The sequence below is a fragment of the Chinchilla lanigera genome, unplaced genomic scaffold (assembly GCF_000276665.1).
Source record: "Chinchilla lanigera isolate Chin_1 unplaced genomic scaffold, ChiLan1.0 scaffold00025, whole genome shotgun sequence".
NCBI classification, from domain to species: Eukaryota; Metazoa; Chordata; class Mammalia; order Rodentia; family Chinchillidae; genus Chinchilla; species Chinchilla lanigera.
In genome coordinates this window covers 169,500-182,305 of record NW_004955426.1, presented here as the reverse complement: position 1 = coordinate 182,305, position 12,806 = coordinate 169,500, and the positions used below count along the sequence as shown (strand labels likewise).

The 12,806-nt window shown below is 52.3% G+C and overlaps 1 long non-coding RNA gene across 2 annotated transcripts; it reads right to left on the bottom strand.

Moving 5' to 3' along the window:
- Positions 1 to 7,880: 7,880 nt before the first annotated feature.
- Positions 7,881 to 12,115, bottom strand: LOC106148658. Of its 2 annotated transcripts, none has more exons than XR_001234308.1 (3): positions 12,064 to 12,115; positions 11,336 to 11,446; positions 7,881 to 8,339 (listed from the first exon to the last, which is right to left on the bottom strand). It is a non-coding gene; the product is annotated as an uncharacterized LOC106148658 (long non-coding RNA). The 2 variants fall into 2 exon arrangements; XR_001234307.1 differs by lacking the exon at positions 12,064 to 12,115 and adding an exon at positions 12,006 to 12,063.
- Positions 12,116 to 12,806: the final 691 nt, after the last annotated feature.

Below are 12,806 nucleotides of genomic sequence, written 5' to 3'. Positions count from 1 at the left end.
TTGTTCCTAAAATTCATTCTTTGATTTTAGAGAATATGAGCTCATCCCAGATATTCAGATTGGGGGTTTTTCTTTCCTATATCACAAGGAGGACTCCACCAAGAGGACATGGTGGTCAGTCATGGTGGCACAAGGCTGTAATCCCAGCACTCGGGAGGCTGAGGCAGGAAGATCATTGTGATGTTCGAGACCAGTCTGGGCTACAAAGTGAGCTCAAGGCCAGTCTGAACTGCATAGGGAGACGCTGTCTCATAAAGTGGTGACCTCCACTGGCCCTGAGGCAGGAGATTAGGCTGTGGCAAGGGGCTGAATAGGAGGTGACTGCCAATCGTGGAGATCCAAGCCCTGCATTGGAGGCCAATCAGAAAGAGCTATCTTCAGTTCTTCTGACGTGAAATCAAGCAGGTTTTTGATAGGACAGCCCAGATGTGTGTCACCCTGACGAACAAGGGAAACAGGAGATGGCCGCCATTAACCTCGTGGCCACCGTGAACTCTCAGGGGCTCACTCACCCTGCAGAGCATAGTTCTTTTCCCGCCTTTAATAAACGTAAACCTTGCTATGTGTCTCGAGTGCCTTGTCCAGGTCTTTGTTCAGGACACCAAGCACCTGGACGGGGTTGCCAGAACCCCGCGCTCCAGTGCCAGCCCTGTGCAGGGTGCGCTAGGCTCCTCCTCACAGAAGGCAGTTTGGGGGGCTCAGTGCGAGCCGCGGGCAGGTTCACCGGGCAGAGTGAGGAAGCAAGAGAAAACGGGGAGGAGCTTCCGCTGGGGGCGCTGAGGGGCGCAGAGCCGACGGGGAGCCTCGGACTGGCCCCGTAACCAAGAAGGAGGCAGCCTTCAGGGTTCAGCTGGGGCGGGCCAGGGTCCGGTTCCCCCTGCTAGAGGCCGCTACCTTCCTTGACCCTGGCCTCCTTCCTCCACCTTGAAAGCAGGCAGGCCTCGGCCACCCGTGCGTCTGTCCCGCATCTCTGCCTCTCCCGCCTCCCTCTGGCAAGGCCTCTGTGGTAAGGTGATGTCACCTCTGCCCGGGTAACCCAGGGCCATCTCCCCGCCCTGACTCCTAAACGTCCTTCACTCACTGGGTCTGTCAAGCCTCAGACTTTGCAGGGTGTGTGTGTGTGTGTGTGTGTGTGTGTGTGTGTGTGTCTGGGGGTTTGTACGTGAACATCATCCGAAGGCCATAATTCTACCCATCACAACCTGTTCTACGTTCACTAACATAAATAACAGCTTACTTTGTTAACCCAACACAAACACACTGATAAGACAGAAGGCCTAGCAGGGCGTGGTGGCGCACGCCTGTAATCCCAGCATTCCTTTTTACTGGCACATATCCCCATGGCACAGACACACCGTACACTGTGCAGATAGACCTCGATCTCCTTGGCCCTCCCTCCAGGGATCCACATCTGGGTGGTTTCTACTTTTTACATATTATAAACAGTGCTGCTATAGCTTGGCATGATGGTGCATGCCTGTGGTCCTAGCATTCAGGAGGCTGAGGCAGGAGGATAACCACCAGTTCAATGACAGCCTGGGCTACAAAGCAAGACCCTGTCTCAGACAAACAAGCAACAATAACAAAACAATCCACAGTGCTGTTATGAACATCCAGGTACATAGTCTTGATACATGGCCTCAGTTCTTTGGGCTATCTACCTTAGAGTGCGATTGCTGGGTCATATGGTATGGTAACTCAAAGCCTAACGTTTTGAGGAACCGTTAAAGACCTCCCTTTTCTTGGCTTTTAAAATCTTTTATTGGTATACATGTTTGCAGTCCATAAGAATTACATCAGTCCTGGGGAGCTGGTACATGTAGATGGTAATCTTTGTTCTTTGGACGCCCCCATCTGTGCTGACCCGCTTTTAGATATTCCAGGAAGAGGGAAGCGGGAAGCCGGGCCAGTTGCATAGGGGGTGTTGCATAGACCTGCACCGGCACCGGGAGGTCCCCTGGAGCGCGCCAGCGGCCCTACCGACAGCTGCACGGAGGGACCTGCAGGAAGGGACCAGAGCGGGGAAGGCTCCGGAAGAGGGACCAGCGATGTCAGCGCAGGCCCGAGCTCCCCGCGGCGAACGCGATCGTCCAGCACGAGCACCGGCAAGGAAGAGACGGCAGGCGCCTCCTCGCCCGCGCGGCCCTGCAGATGTTTGCGCAGGGCGGAGGCTGGCTGTGCGGGCTCCGCCCGGGCTGTGGGGAGGGGGTCGCAGCTGAAACAATATTTGCCGCGCTTCTTCCTCCCCAGCCCCCTCCCCCACGCGTCCGCTTCTTGCGAGACGCGGGGCAGCGAGTCAGGAGAGAGCCTTCTGTGAGAGCAGAGCAGCTCGGCTTTCAGCCCAGCACGCGGGAGTGCTTGCGGCGTGTGGTGAGAAGAGGAGGGCAGGAGACGGGTTTGCAAGGGTAAACTGAGGCACGGGGCCAGTGCTGCACTGCGAGGCTGGACTTGATCCTGTGGGCTCTGGGCCCCATGGGGACTCGGGAGGGGGCAGGGTGCGAGGTGCAGCTCCGCCCTGAGCTCCACGCAGAGCCCTTGGAGGGGAGGCCGGCGGTCAGCTCGCCTCCGGGAGCCCTGTCTGAGGGGTGAGGGGCAGGGAGGCCGGAAAGCGAGAGGCCAGGATTTGTGGGAGCAGGCCTGGGAGGAGGATGAGGAGGGCAGAGACCCATGTGACAGTGGAGAGGAGGGAGAACCACTTCAGTTCATAAAGCTTTCAGTCTCATAGCCAGGTGTGGAGGTGCACACCTGTCGTCCTAACACTCGGGAGGCTGAGGCAGGAGAATCACCATGAGTTGGAGGCCAGCCCAGACTATACAGCGGAAAGAAGTTTCAGTCTCAGTTCCCAGGGAGAAAGCACGGCCTTGTCTGTGACACTGACTGCACTTGGAGCATCCACAGCTCGTGACTTTTTTTTTTTTCCTTTACCGGAACTCGAACTCACGACCTTGTGCTTGCCAGGCAGGCGCTGTGCCGCTGAGCTAAATCCCCAGCCCCTCGTGACTCTTTTAACCACGCAGTTGCAGCACCCAGCTGAGTTCTGAGCAGTTCGCTGCGGGAGAGGACGTGGCCGTCTGAGGCAGCACTGCAGACTCTTGCGGGGTCGGCCTTGCCCGGCGCTCCTCGGCAAGAGCTGCCTCCTGTGGGCAGCTCCCCCCGACCCCCACCCCCAACCCCCAGGCACATTTGCAAACCTCATGCTCCTTGCAGGCAGCTGAGGGCGCATCTCAGAGTCAGCAGACCCGCGCTTCGGTCCCAAAGCCATCCTTTCTCTCTGCCTCTCCTCCCGTGTGCGTTGCTTCTCCGCTTGCTCCTAAGCTCCCAGAACTTGGCGCTGTCCAGTGTCCTGTAAGGCCGCCTGTCGCCGGGGCGGCCCTGACACTCCTCCAGTCCAGGACCAAGCACAGGCTGGGGTTTAACAGAAAGGACCCAGACTCTTCGGTCAGAGGGAAACAGGTTCTCAAGGGTGCGCAGACCGAGTCTGCGGTCCTGGGCCGGGGTGGGGGGCTGCAGGCGCAGGTCAGGGAGTGCATCCGGGTCTTAACGCCCTGAGGCTCGTTACTCACCCAGGGGGCCTGGGGCTCACATTCACATCAGCTGCCAGTGCAGAGGCTCCAAAGCGGGAAGGACACCAGTGGGGCAGGCATGCAACCAGGTTCCTAATCGTGACGTTTCCTCTCGGGTTCTTTCACTGTCCCGGCCTGCAGGGGCGATCGACTCTCTGTGCAGCCCGGTGCCCGTCCAGGCGTCGCTGCTCATCACCAGAGCACCACAGGGTCTGCAGGGCGGTGCCGAGGGACCCAGTGGGAGCCGTTGGTCAGATGACCCTGGCCTGCGACTGCGTCTTCCGCCGCAGGGACCTGGCGGAGTCTCTCCAGCGCACAACTATATTCCGTTCTGTCCTCCCATCATCTTTCCCTGGGAATCGGATCCTGTCATAGCCCTACCTCATTGTGAAGTTAGACGTTAGGGAACGGAAGAAAGTTGACCTGCACTTACATAACAATAGCGCTTTAACGTAGTGGATGTATTCTGCACCAAACCAGTTTTCTCTTACTGATCCTTAACTGAATTTAAAAATAAGGGCGGCTGCACTGAAGCGAGACTGAATAGGAGCTTCCCATCCAAAATATCTTTAGCCTGATTTCATCCACCTCTCGGTTCCGGGCCAAGATCTGACTTGAACAATGCTCATGTGAGTTTACACGTCAGCAGCCGCAGTGTGGCGAGAGATTACAATCCCAGCCTCTGGTCAGCAGAGTCCCTGCAGCTTCACAGGGACCTGCTGCTCCACCCCTTTGGTTGTGGGCTGGCCTGGAACTTTTTTTTTTTTTTTTTTTTGTCTTTTTGAGACAGGGTCTCCCTATGATGTTCAGGCTGGCCTTGAGCTCACTTTGTAGCCTAGGCTGGTCTCGAACTCGAAGCAGTCCTCCTGCCTCAGCCTCCTGAGTGCTGGGATTTCAGGCGCACACCACCACATCCGGCTGGCCTGGAACTTGCTGTAAATACAACACGATACAATTGTACCAACTGTGAGACCAGGCCCTAAGAGGTGTTGTGAATGCCATTTTTGATCTTGGGGAGCACCCAGGGACCTCACAGAAAGAGCAGATCAGCTGACAGCCACCCCAAAACCCCAGGCACATGAAGAAGAGGCCATGGAGACCCGCCAGCCTCAGCCTGTCCAAGCTGTCTGAGCCCAGGGGAGATCCACAGAGGTCTGAGAAACATCGCACTGCTGTCAGAAGCCACCAGGTTTCAAGGACACCATAGTATAGCAGTAGGTAACTCATACAAATGGCATCCCAGCCAGGGATGGAGTCAGGCCCTTCCCACGAAGGGTATCCCCAGAGGGGGAGGCAGGACTGCAAGTCTGAGCCCAGCCTCAGCGATGTAGGGTTTAGTGAGACTCTGTCTCACGTACACAAAAAGGCAAAGTTGTTTAAGAAAGCCCACCAATTTATTTACTTATTTTTATTTTTCAAAAAGCAATGGCAGGGCCGGGGATATAGCTCAGTGGCACAAGCGCCTGCCTGGCAAGAGGAAGGCCCTGAGTTCGATTCCCAGTACCCCCCCAAAAAATAAATAAATAAAAGCAATGGTAAGGGAGCCCATCCGGGACGCCTCCTATCTCAGGAGCCAATCCTGCTCGTTCCTATTCTCCAAGACATTTTCCTTCTTTAACAACAAAAAAAGCAATGGCAAAAAAGAAAAAGCAGTGGTAGAGCTTATTTGAAAAAGTAAACGTGAAGAGTGAGGAGAAACTGGCTCTGCAGAGGGAGCTTGGGCCAAGTAAAAGAGGAAAAGGCAGGTAAGATACACCCTGGAGGACGCAGGGTGGACTATCGCCAGGACACTCCCTCCAGGACAGCAAGCTCTTCTTGGGCCTGTGTCCTTTCACACTGTCCCTCTACATCCGGGTCCTCAGAGGCAGTGCTGAGATCCCACGTCTCAGGCTGAGGTCAGGTCCAGGCCGTCCTATTGAGAACCTACTCCAGTTCTCGAAGAAAGAAGTCCCGGGGCAGGGAAAAGCCCATGCACTCATTGTTTTTGTTTGTTTGTTTTTAGTTGTCTTTCTTTGGTGCTGGGAATTGTTGCTTTTTTTTTGTTTGCTTGTTTTTGTCTTTTTAAGACAGGGTCTCGCTGTGCAGTTCAGGTTAGCCTTGAGCTCCCTTTGTAGCCCAGGCTGGTCTCAAACTCACAAAGATCCGCCTGCCTCAGCCTCCCGAGTGCTGGGATTACAGGTGTGTGCCATCACGGCCGGCCAAGTACTAGGGATTGAACTCAGAACCTCTCACTTGCCAGGCAGGTGCTTGTGCCGCTGAGCTACATCCCGGGCCCCAGGCCCATACATTTAGATTTGAATGCTAAGTCACAGTATGTGCGCCCACTTCAGTGAAGAAGCTTATCACTGGGCCTAAAAACTCGTTGACGAGGGAAGAAAAGCCGCAGAGGGGTTTGATGACTGCTCCTCATCCTGCTCTCAGCACACAACTGAGGACAGTGGCCTCTGACCTCCGCCCTCTGCTATGTTTTCATTAGCAAAACGATCCTCTCCCCTCCTGATTCCTTCTGAGCTCTTGGGACTTGGAGACATTCTCTGTAGCAGCTCTCTGCATCAGTAAACCCTGCAGTTCCAAAAAGGAAACATTTTCCGAGACAGGTGTGCTGGCACACAGCTGTAATTCTAGCACTCAGGAGGCTGAGGCAGGAGGGCCACTGTGAGACTGAGGCCAGTCTGGATATAGCAAGTTCAAAGCCAGCCTGAATGAAAAATGCGCTTTCCCTGTACTTTGTTCTCTCACCCTCTGTCATGACCCTTTTTGCAGGAATTTAAATGAAACCTTGTCTCCAGATTTCAGCAAGGATTTCTTTTTTTTTTGTTGTTGTTTTTCTGGTACCGGGAATCGAACTCACGATCTCGCGCTTGCCAGGCAGGTGCTGTGCCACTGAGCTAAATCCCCAGTCCCAACGAGGACTTCTTAAGAAATCCTCCCACCCCTACACCTGGGGATCAAACCCAGGACCTCACACATCTGAACAGCTCTTCCCCTGGGCCACATCCCCGGGCACTTTTCCTGCAGTCTTACCTTTCTTCTGGAGTGTCACACAAGTAGAACTGGACTGGCAGAATGCTTTGAGACGGACTTTTTTCTGCTCCTTCCTTTTGCTTTATGATATATGACTACCTTGGTCCTATCTAGATCAGAGTATACGACACTGTGTAGATGTGCTAGATACAAAATCTAGCGCATCTATTGTTCAGCAGGTGCTGAGGCTTTTTCCAGTTTGGGGCAGTTATAAATACAGCTGCTATAAACTCGTAAAAGTGGAGTGTTTATCTCAAAGTGACTTGGACTTTGTCCGCAGAAATATTACAGTGGCTTATGATACTTTGCTTCTTAATCCAAGGGTTTACTTCAGTAGATTCCTGAGGGTTATTAGATAAGCATTTCCTTTGCATTAGCATCTTTATTTCTGAAATATCTAGGTGTGACCTCTTGCATTAAGCAGTCGGTATGTGAGGTGATAGCCTGGAGTCAATGGAACGGAAGGGCTGTGGTTTTTTTTTTTTTGGTATTGGGAATCGAACTCATGACCTCAGGCTTGCCAGGCAAACGCTTGTGCCGCTGAGCTATACCCCCAGCGGAAGGGCTATGTTTGATGAAACTTCGTACTCCATTCTTTGTTTTTTGAGATAGTCTCACACTATGTACTTCAGACTGGCCTTGAACTCACTATGTAACCCAGGCTGGCCTCAAATTGACAGCTGTCCTCTTGCCTCAGCCTCCTTTGTGCTGGGATTGATACAGAAAAATAAAAACTCCCAACCTGAACGACATCTGGGACGAGTCCGTGTTCTCTAAAATCAAAGAATGAATTTTAGGAACAACGAAGGTTAAGAGCAGAATATATTTATTGAGGGAAAGGAAACTTCTGTCCAAGAAAGGGACAAAAGTGGGGCCAAGGGGGTTGCCGAAGACTCTGTCTTTTCTAGGGACTTTTGTAGCGCAAAACCACAAGGTGAGGTGGGTCCAAGGTGGAGGGAAAATGGACAAAACTATGGTCAGCCAATAAGAATTGTTCAGGTAACATTGATTACATCGGGATCAAATGGGGAAGCGAGTCACATAGCAAGCGGGCATGGATACAAAACAGGGGCTTTTCCTGTAAGGGGTTGGGTCAGGAACTCTTCAAGGTGATCGCTACCTATTTAGAATGTCAATCCCTGGGCCGGCCCGGGATGTAGCTCAGCGGCACGAGTGCCTGCCTGGCGAGTGCAAGGTCCTGAGTTTGATTCCCAGTACCAAAAAAAAAAAAAACAAAAAACAAAAAACATCAATCTCTGATGTCCATCCCTAGGGAGGTATGTGGGTGCATTTGCTTAGTCCTTTGCATAGTGAGACCCTGTCTCTCAAAAAGACAAAAATAAAATAAATACATTCAACTGTCATATTCACCGGTCCGCCTCCTCACCTCCCGTCCATTCACGTCCTCCGTCTGCACAGCCAGGTGGCTGAGGGCACCTGCCCTGAACGGGAGTGCGCCTGAACTGCCCACACAGCGTCGCGGTCACCCTGATGTGTCACTCCCTCGGCTGCACTGCCTAGTGGTTTGGGCAGACACTAGTCTGGATGTTGCTGGTGAGGTCTTTTGCGGATGTGGTAGTATTTAAGTCAGTGGATCTAGCCCATTTAGAAGCTGCAGGCACCGAGTGACCATGCAGCTGCGAAGCTAGGATTTGCACTCAGGAAGCCGAGCGCCGAAGTCTGCGCCTTGCCACCCAGGTCTCGCCATACCCTCGAGCTGCGACCTCAAAGCCACCTGAGCCCATGGGATACCTGCAAACAAGAGACACGGGGGCTGAGAGCAGGGCTTGCATACAAGGTCTGAGGATGGAAAGGCGGAGATGTTTTAAAATGTAGGGGCTGGGGATTTAGCTCAGCGGCAAAGCGCCTGCCTGGCAAGCGCAAAGTCGTGAGTTCGGTTCCTGGTACCGGAGAAAAACCAAAAAATAAAAAAATAAAAAAATAAAATGTAACCTGCAGTGTTTTAATTGAACCTTAGAAAGTCTGCAATGCTGGCGGCCAGACACAGGCAGCAATGGCATGGATTTGTTGGTAGGAGGTTTCCAGCATCCCCGAGGGTAGTTTTTGGGAATAACTATGGTGATGTTTACCTTGAGCTCAAGGCCAGCCTCAACTGCATCGCGAGACCCTGTCTCAAAAAGACAAAAAAATAGCCGGGCATGGTGGCACACGCCTGTAATCCCAGCACTTGGAAGGCTGAGGCAGGAGGATCATCGAGAGTTCAAGACCAGCCTGAGCTACAAAGTGAGCTCAAGACCAGCCTGAAATGGGGGCTGGGGATTTAGCTCAGTGGCAAAAGCACCTGCCTGGCAAGCGCAAGGTCATGAGTTCGCATAGTGAGACCCTGCCTCAAAAAGACAAAATAAATATATAAATAAATAAATAAATTGGTGGTGCACATCTCATCTTCCCATTGGCCCTTAAATTCTCTTTTTTTTTTTTTTTTCTCTTTGTCTTTTTTTTGAGATAGGGTCTCACTATGCAGTTCAGGCTGACCTTGAGTTCACTTAGTAGCCCAGGCTGGCTTCAAACTGGCAGTGATTCTCCTGCCTCAGCCTCCCAAGTGCTGGGATTACAGGTATGCACCACCATGCCTGACTTCTTTTTTCTTTTTGAGACAGGGTTTCACTGTGCAGTTTAGGCTGGCCTTAAGCCCACTTTGTTGCCCAGGCTGGTCTCGAACTTGCAATGATCCTCCTGCCTCAGCCTCCCGAGTGCCGGGAATTCAGGTGTGCATCACCACACCTGGCTTCTAAATTCTCTTAACTACCTGTGGAACACAAGTACTGAATACACATCCGTCTGCCAAGCAAACCTCCTATTTTCACATTCACCGGGTTTCCGGCCCTTTCTTACAAGTTCGCTGAGTAGCAGGCACAGCACTCTGTCAGCTGTGAGCCCCAGGGCTGGAGAGATGGAGAATGAAGGGAACTTGCCACTTGATAGCATGTGGCCTGCCCTCCATACCCTGCCTCTGTGGCCCCCAAAGAGTGACCGGATCCACAGTCCTGCACTCCCCTGGTGACTTCTGCTCTAACAGGGACCCTAGAATCCAAACGCCTTTGTGCTGATGCACATAGCCGTCTTTCTACGTGGAAGAGCTTTAGGCTTGCAGCAGTTTTGCTTCCTCTTAGTTTTTCAGTCCCCGAGTGACTTGTATGGATATTCAAGACGCTGCCCTACTGAGTTCTGGACAGCACACCTGCACCGACTCAGAGAGCTCCTCCGCTGAGGCCTGGGGGAAGCCTGCACACAGCATGGGGCCTGTGTCCTGATACCTAGAATCTATGGCTGTTTCCTTATTTACAACCTTTGTTTTGTTTTATTTTTTTGTTGGAGATAGTTTTATTAAATTGCCCAGGCTGGCTTTGAAATTGCAATCTCCCTGCCTCAGCCTCCCAGAGTACTGGGATTTAGGAACACACTATTACATCTGTTTAAAGATCTTTGAGACAAGATCTTCCTGGATTATCTGGACGGGTAAGGCCAATAAATATCCTTACAGTAGGCCCCTAAATTTAAGTCAGTTCACAGGAAAGATGAGCGGCGTAGAGGACACACTGTCAGCCTCTCTGCCTGCTCTAAGTCAGGCATTGTCTCACAGGATTTGACATGGTGACTTCGCCAAGCTTCAAGAGCAACACGCGCAGAGCAGAACCTCTACTTCAGCTCTTGAACTTGAGTCTTCCCGGGCGGAGACACGCTGCCTGGGCTCTGCGGTGCAGGATGGAGGCCCCAGCTCCTGGGGCCTCGGGGAAGAAGGCTTGGCAGAGGGGCGTGTTGCTTCACAGCGGCTGAGAAGTGGCACAGTGCCAGTGAGGCAGGGGCCGGGGACCACGACTGCCACACCCATGACACACCTACTGTTGTGTGCACACATCCCTGTCCCTGGGATGCCCAAGCCGTCCGGAGGAGACACTGGCACCCCACGCACGGTGTCAGCTGGGGGACTGGGTCCATCGCGATGCGATCTCACCGTAAACAGAGGCTGTCTGCACTCCCAGACGGAAAACAGTAAATCATATCCCACCTTGCTCCAAGAGAGGGGCACAGTGCTTTTGGTGACCTAGTCTCAGAGGTCAAAAGCTGTCACGGTCACCACATTTGTTTGTTTGTTTTTTTGGTCTTTTTTAAGCAGGGTCTCGCTATGCAGTTCCAGCTGGACTTGAGCTCACTTTATAGCTCAGGCTGGTCTCGAACTCATGACGATCCTCCTGCCTCAGCCTCCCGAGTGCTGGGATTACAGATGTGCACCACCACGCCCGGCTACCATATTCAATTTTTACATTTTTTATTATTTTTAGTTTTTGCGTCTTGCTATGCATTTCAGACTGGCCTTGAACTTGCTATGTAGCCTGGAGCTCACAGCAATCTTCCTGCTCCAGCCTAAAGGGTGCTGGGATTATTGGTGTGCACTACCACATCCGGCCCACATTGTATGTTTTAAAAGTGAATCACTTAGTACACTCTATCTGTATCTCACGCCTCGTCTAAGAATCAAAGCATCTGCAGACATATTTTAACATCACCACTTAGTTATTTGAGGTTAAAAAAGACTGCAGAAAGCCAGACATGGGGGTGCATGCTTGTAATCCCAGTACTGGGGAGGCTGAGGCAGGAGGATCACCGTGAGTTTGAGACCAGCCTGGGCTACAAAGTGAGCTCAAGGCCAGCCTGAACTGCACAGCAAGACCCTGTCTCAAAAAGACACACAAATAAAGAGAGACTGCAGAAATAAAAGAACCTACCTTCCGCCTCCCAGAGCGCCGCCTGTTGGCAGAGTGGGGTATGGGTGTGGACCCCCGAGGCTGACTACCATGGAATTAATAAGGAGTGAAATGTCCTTTTATTTGTAATTCCTATAGCGTAGAGGAAAAAGAGTTGAAACAAATGTAATAAGATATCCGTAATTCTTCTACAACTGAGAGTGATGGGAGTGCTTCGTATTCTTTTTAGTTTCCCACAAATTTGTATATTTTCGTAATAAAAAGTAAAAGTAGCCAGGTGAGGTGGCTCAGGCCCACCATTCCAGCACTCAAAAGACTGAGGCAGGAGGATCTCCACAGGTTGGAAGCCAGCCTGGGCTACATAGTAAGACCCTATCTCAAAAGAAAAAAAAAGAAGGTAAAAATAGAGAAGTGACTGAGGCCTTCTGTCTAGGGGGAGCTAGGCGGCTCACTGGCCCAGAAACCTTCCAGAAGCAGCTGCTTCCTTCTTTATCCAGCCCAGCCCGCACCGGCCCGGAGGCCTCTGACTCGCGCTGGCTCCCTGCCGCTGCACCGCTGCACTGACAAGGCTGAGTCAGCCAGGTGGGGGAAATGTTGTCCCCTGGGGATCCCTGAGCGGAGCCTCGGGAAGCTCCCCAGGGCCGCTTCAGGTTCCCTCCCCAGTCCCTGGGACCCCGAATGTCCTCCTGACCTTGACCAGGAGCCCATCTGTGGGGGCTGAGCCTAGCCGGCCCTTTGGTTAGCCTCACCCTTGCCCTGCTTGTTAGCTCCGCCTGGCCTCACTCGGGTCCTGGAATTTAGTTCCTGATTGCATAATAAAATAACAACATCGCCCTGCAGAGTAACCGGCGGGCTGCTGAGTCATGGCTGCGCCTCACAAGGAACACAGCGGCACCAAGGCACCACTCCCACCCCCCACCCCCGACAGAGCTCCCGCAGGAGGGAACTTCGGTTTTGTTAAGAGTCCAGGGTAAACATTCGCTCCTGTGTGCATTGGCCGGGAGCATCTGAAACTAAAATTGGTGAAGCTAAGAAACTGTCATTTGGGGTGTCATAAGCAGCTCCAGCTTTTGTTCGTTAGTTTTTTTCGAGGGGGGAGGGGTTGGGGATTGAAGCCAGGGCGCTGGCAGTGAGCTGCGTCCCCAGCTCTTTTTATTTAAAAATTTTGACATTGAGTCTCATTAAGTCACTAAATTGCTCGGGCTGGGCTCGAAATTGCAATCCTCCTGCTCCTCCTCCCAGAGTGCTGGGACGACAGGTGTGGGCCCAATACCTGGCTAGCATTTTTGTTTAAGATGGAACGATTTGGGCTGAGGTTGTAGCTCAGTGACACAGCACCTGCCCGGTAAGTGCAAAGTCCTGAGTTTGATTCCTGGTACGAAAAAAAATAAAGGATAGAAAGATTTTGTGTTTAGGGCTGGTCCTCAGTTTGTTCTGGATCATAACACTTTGATGACTTCTTTTAATTATTATCATTTTTTAAATAGATACC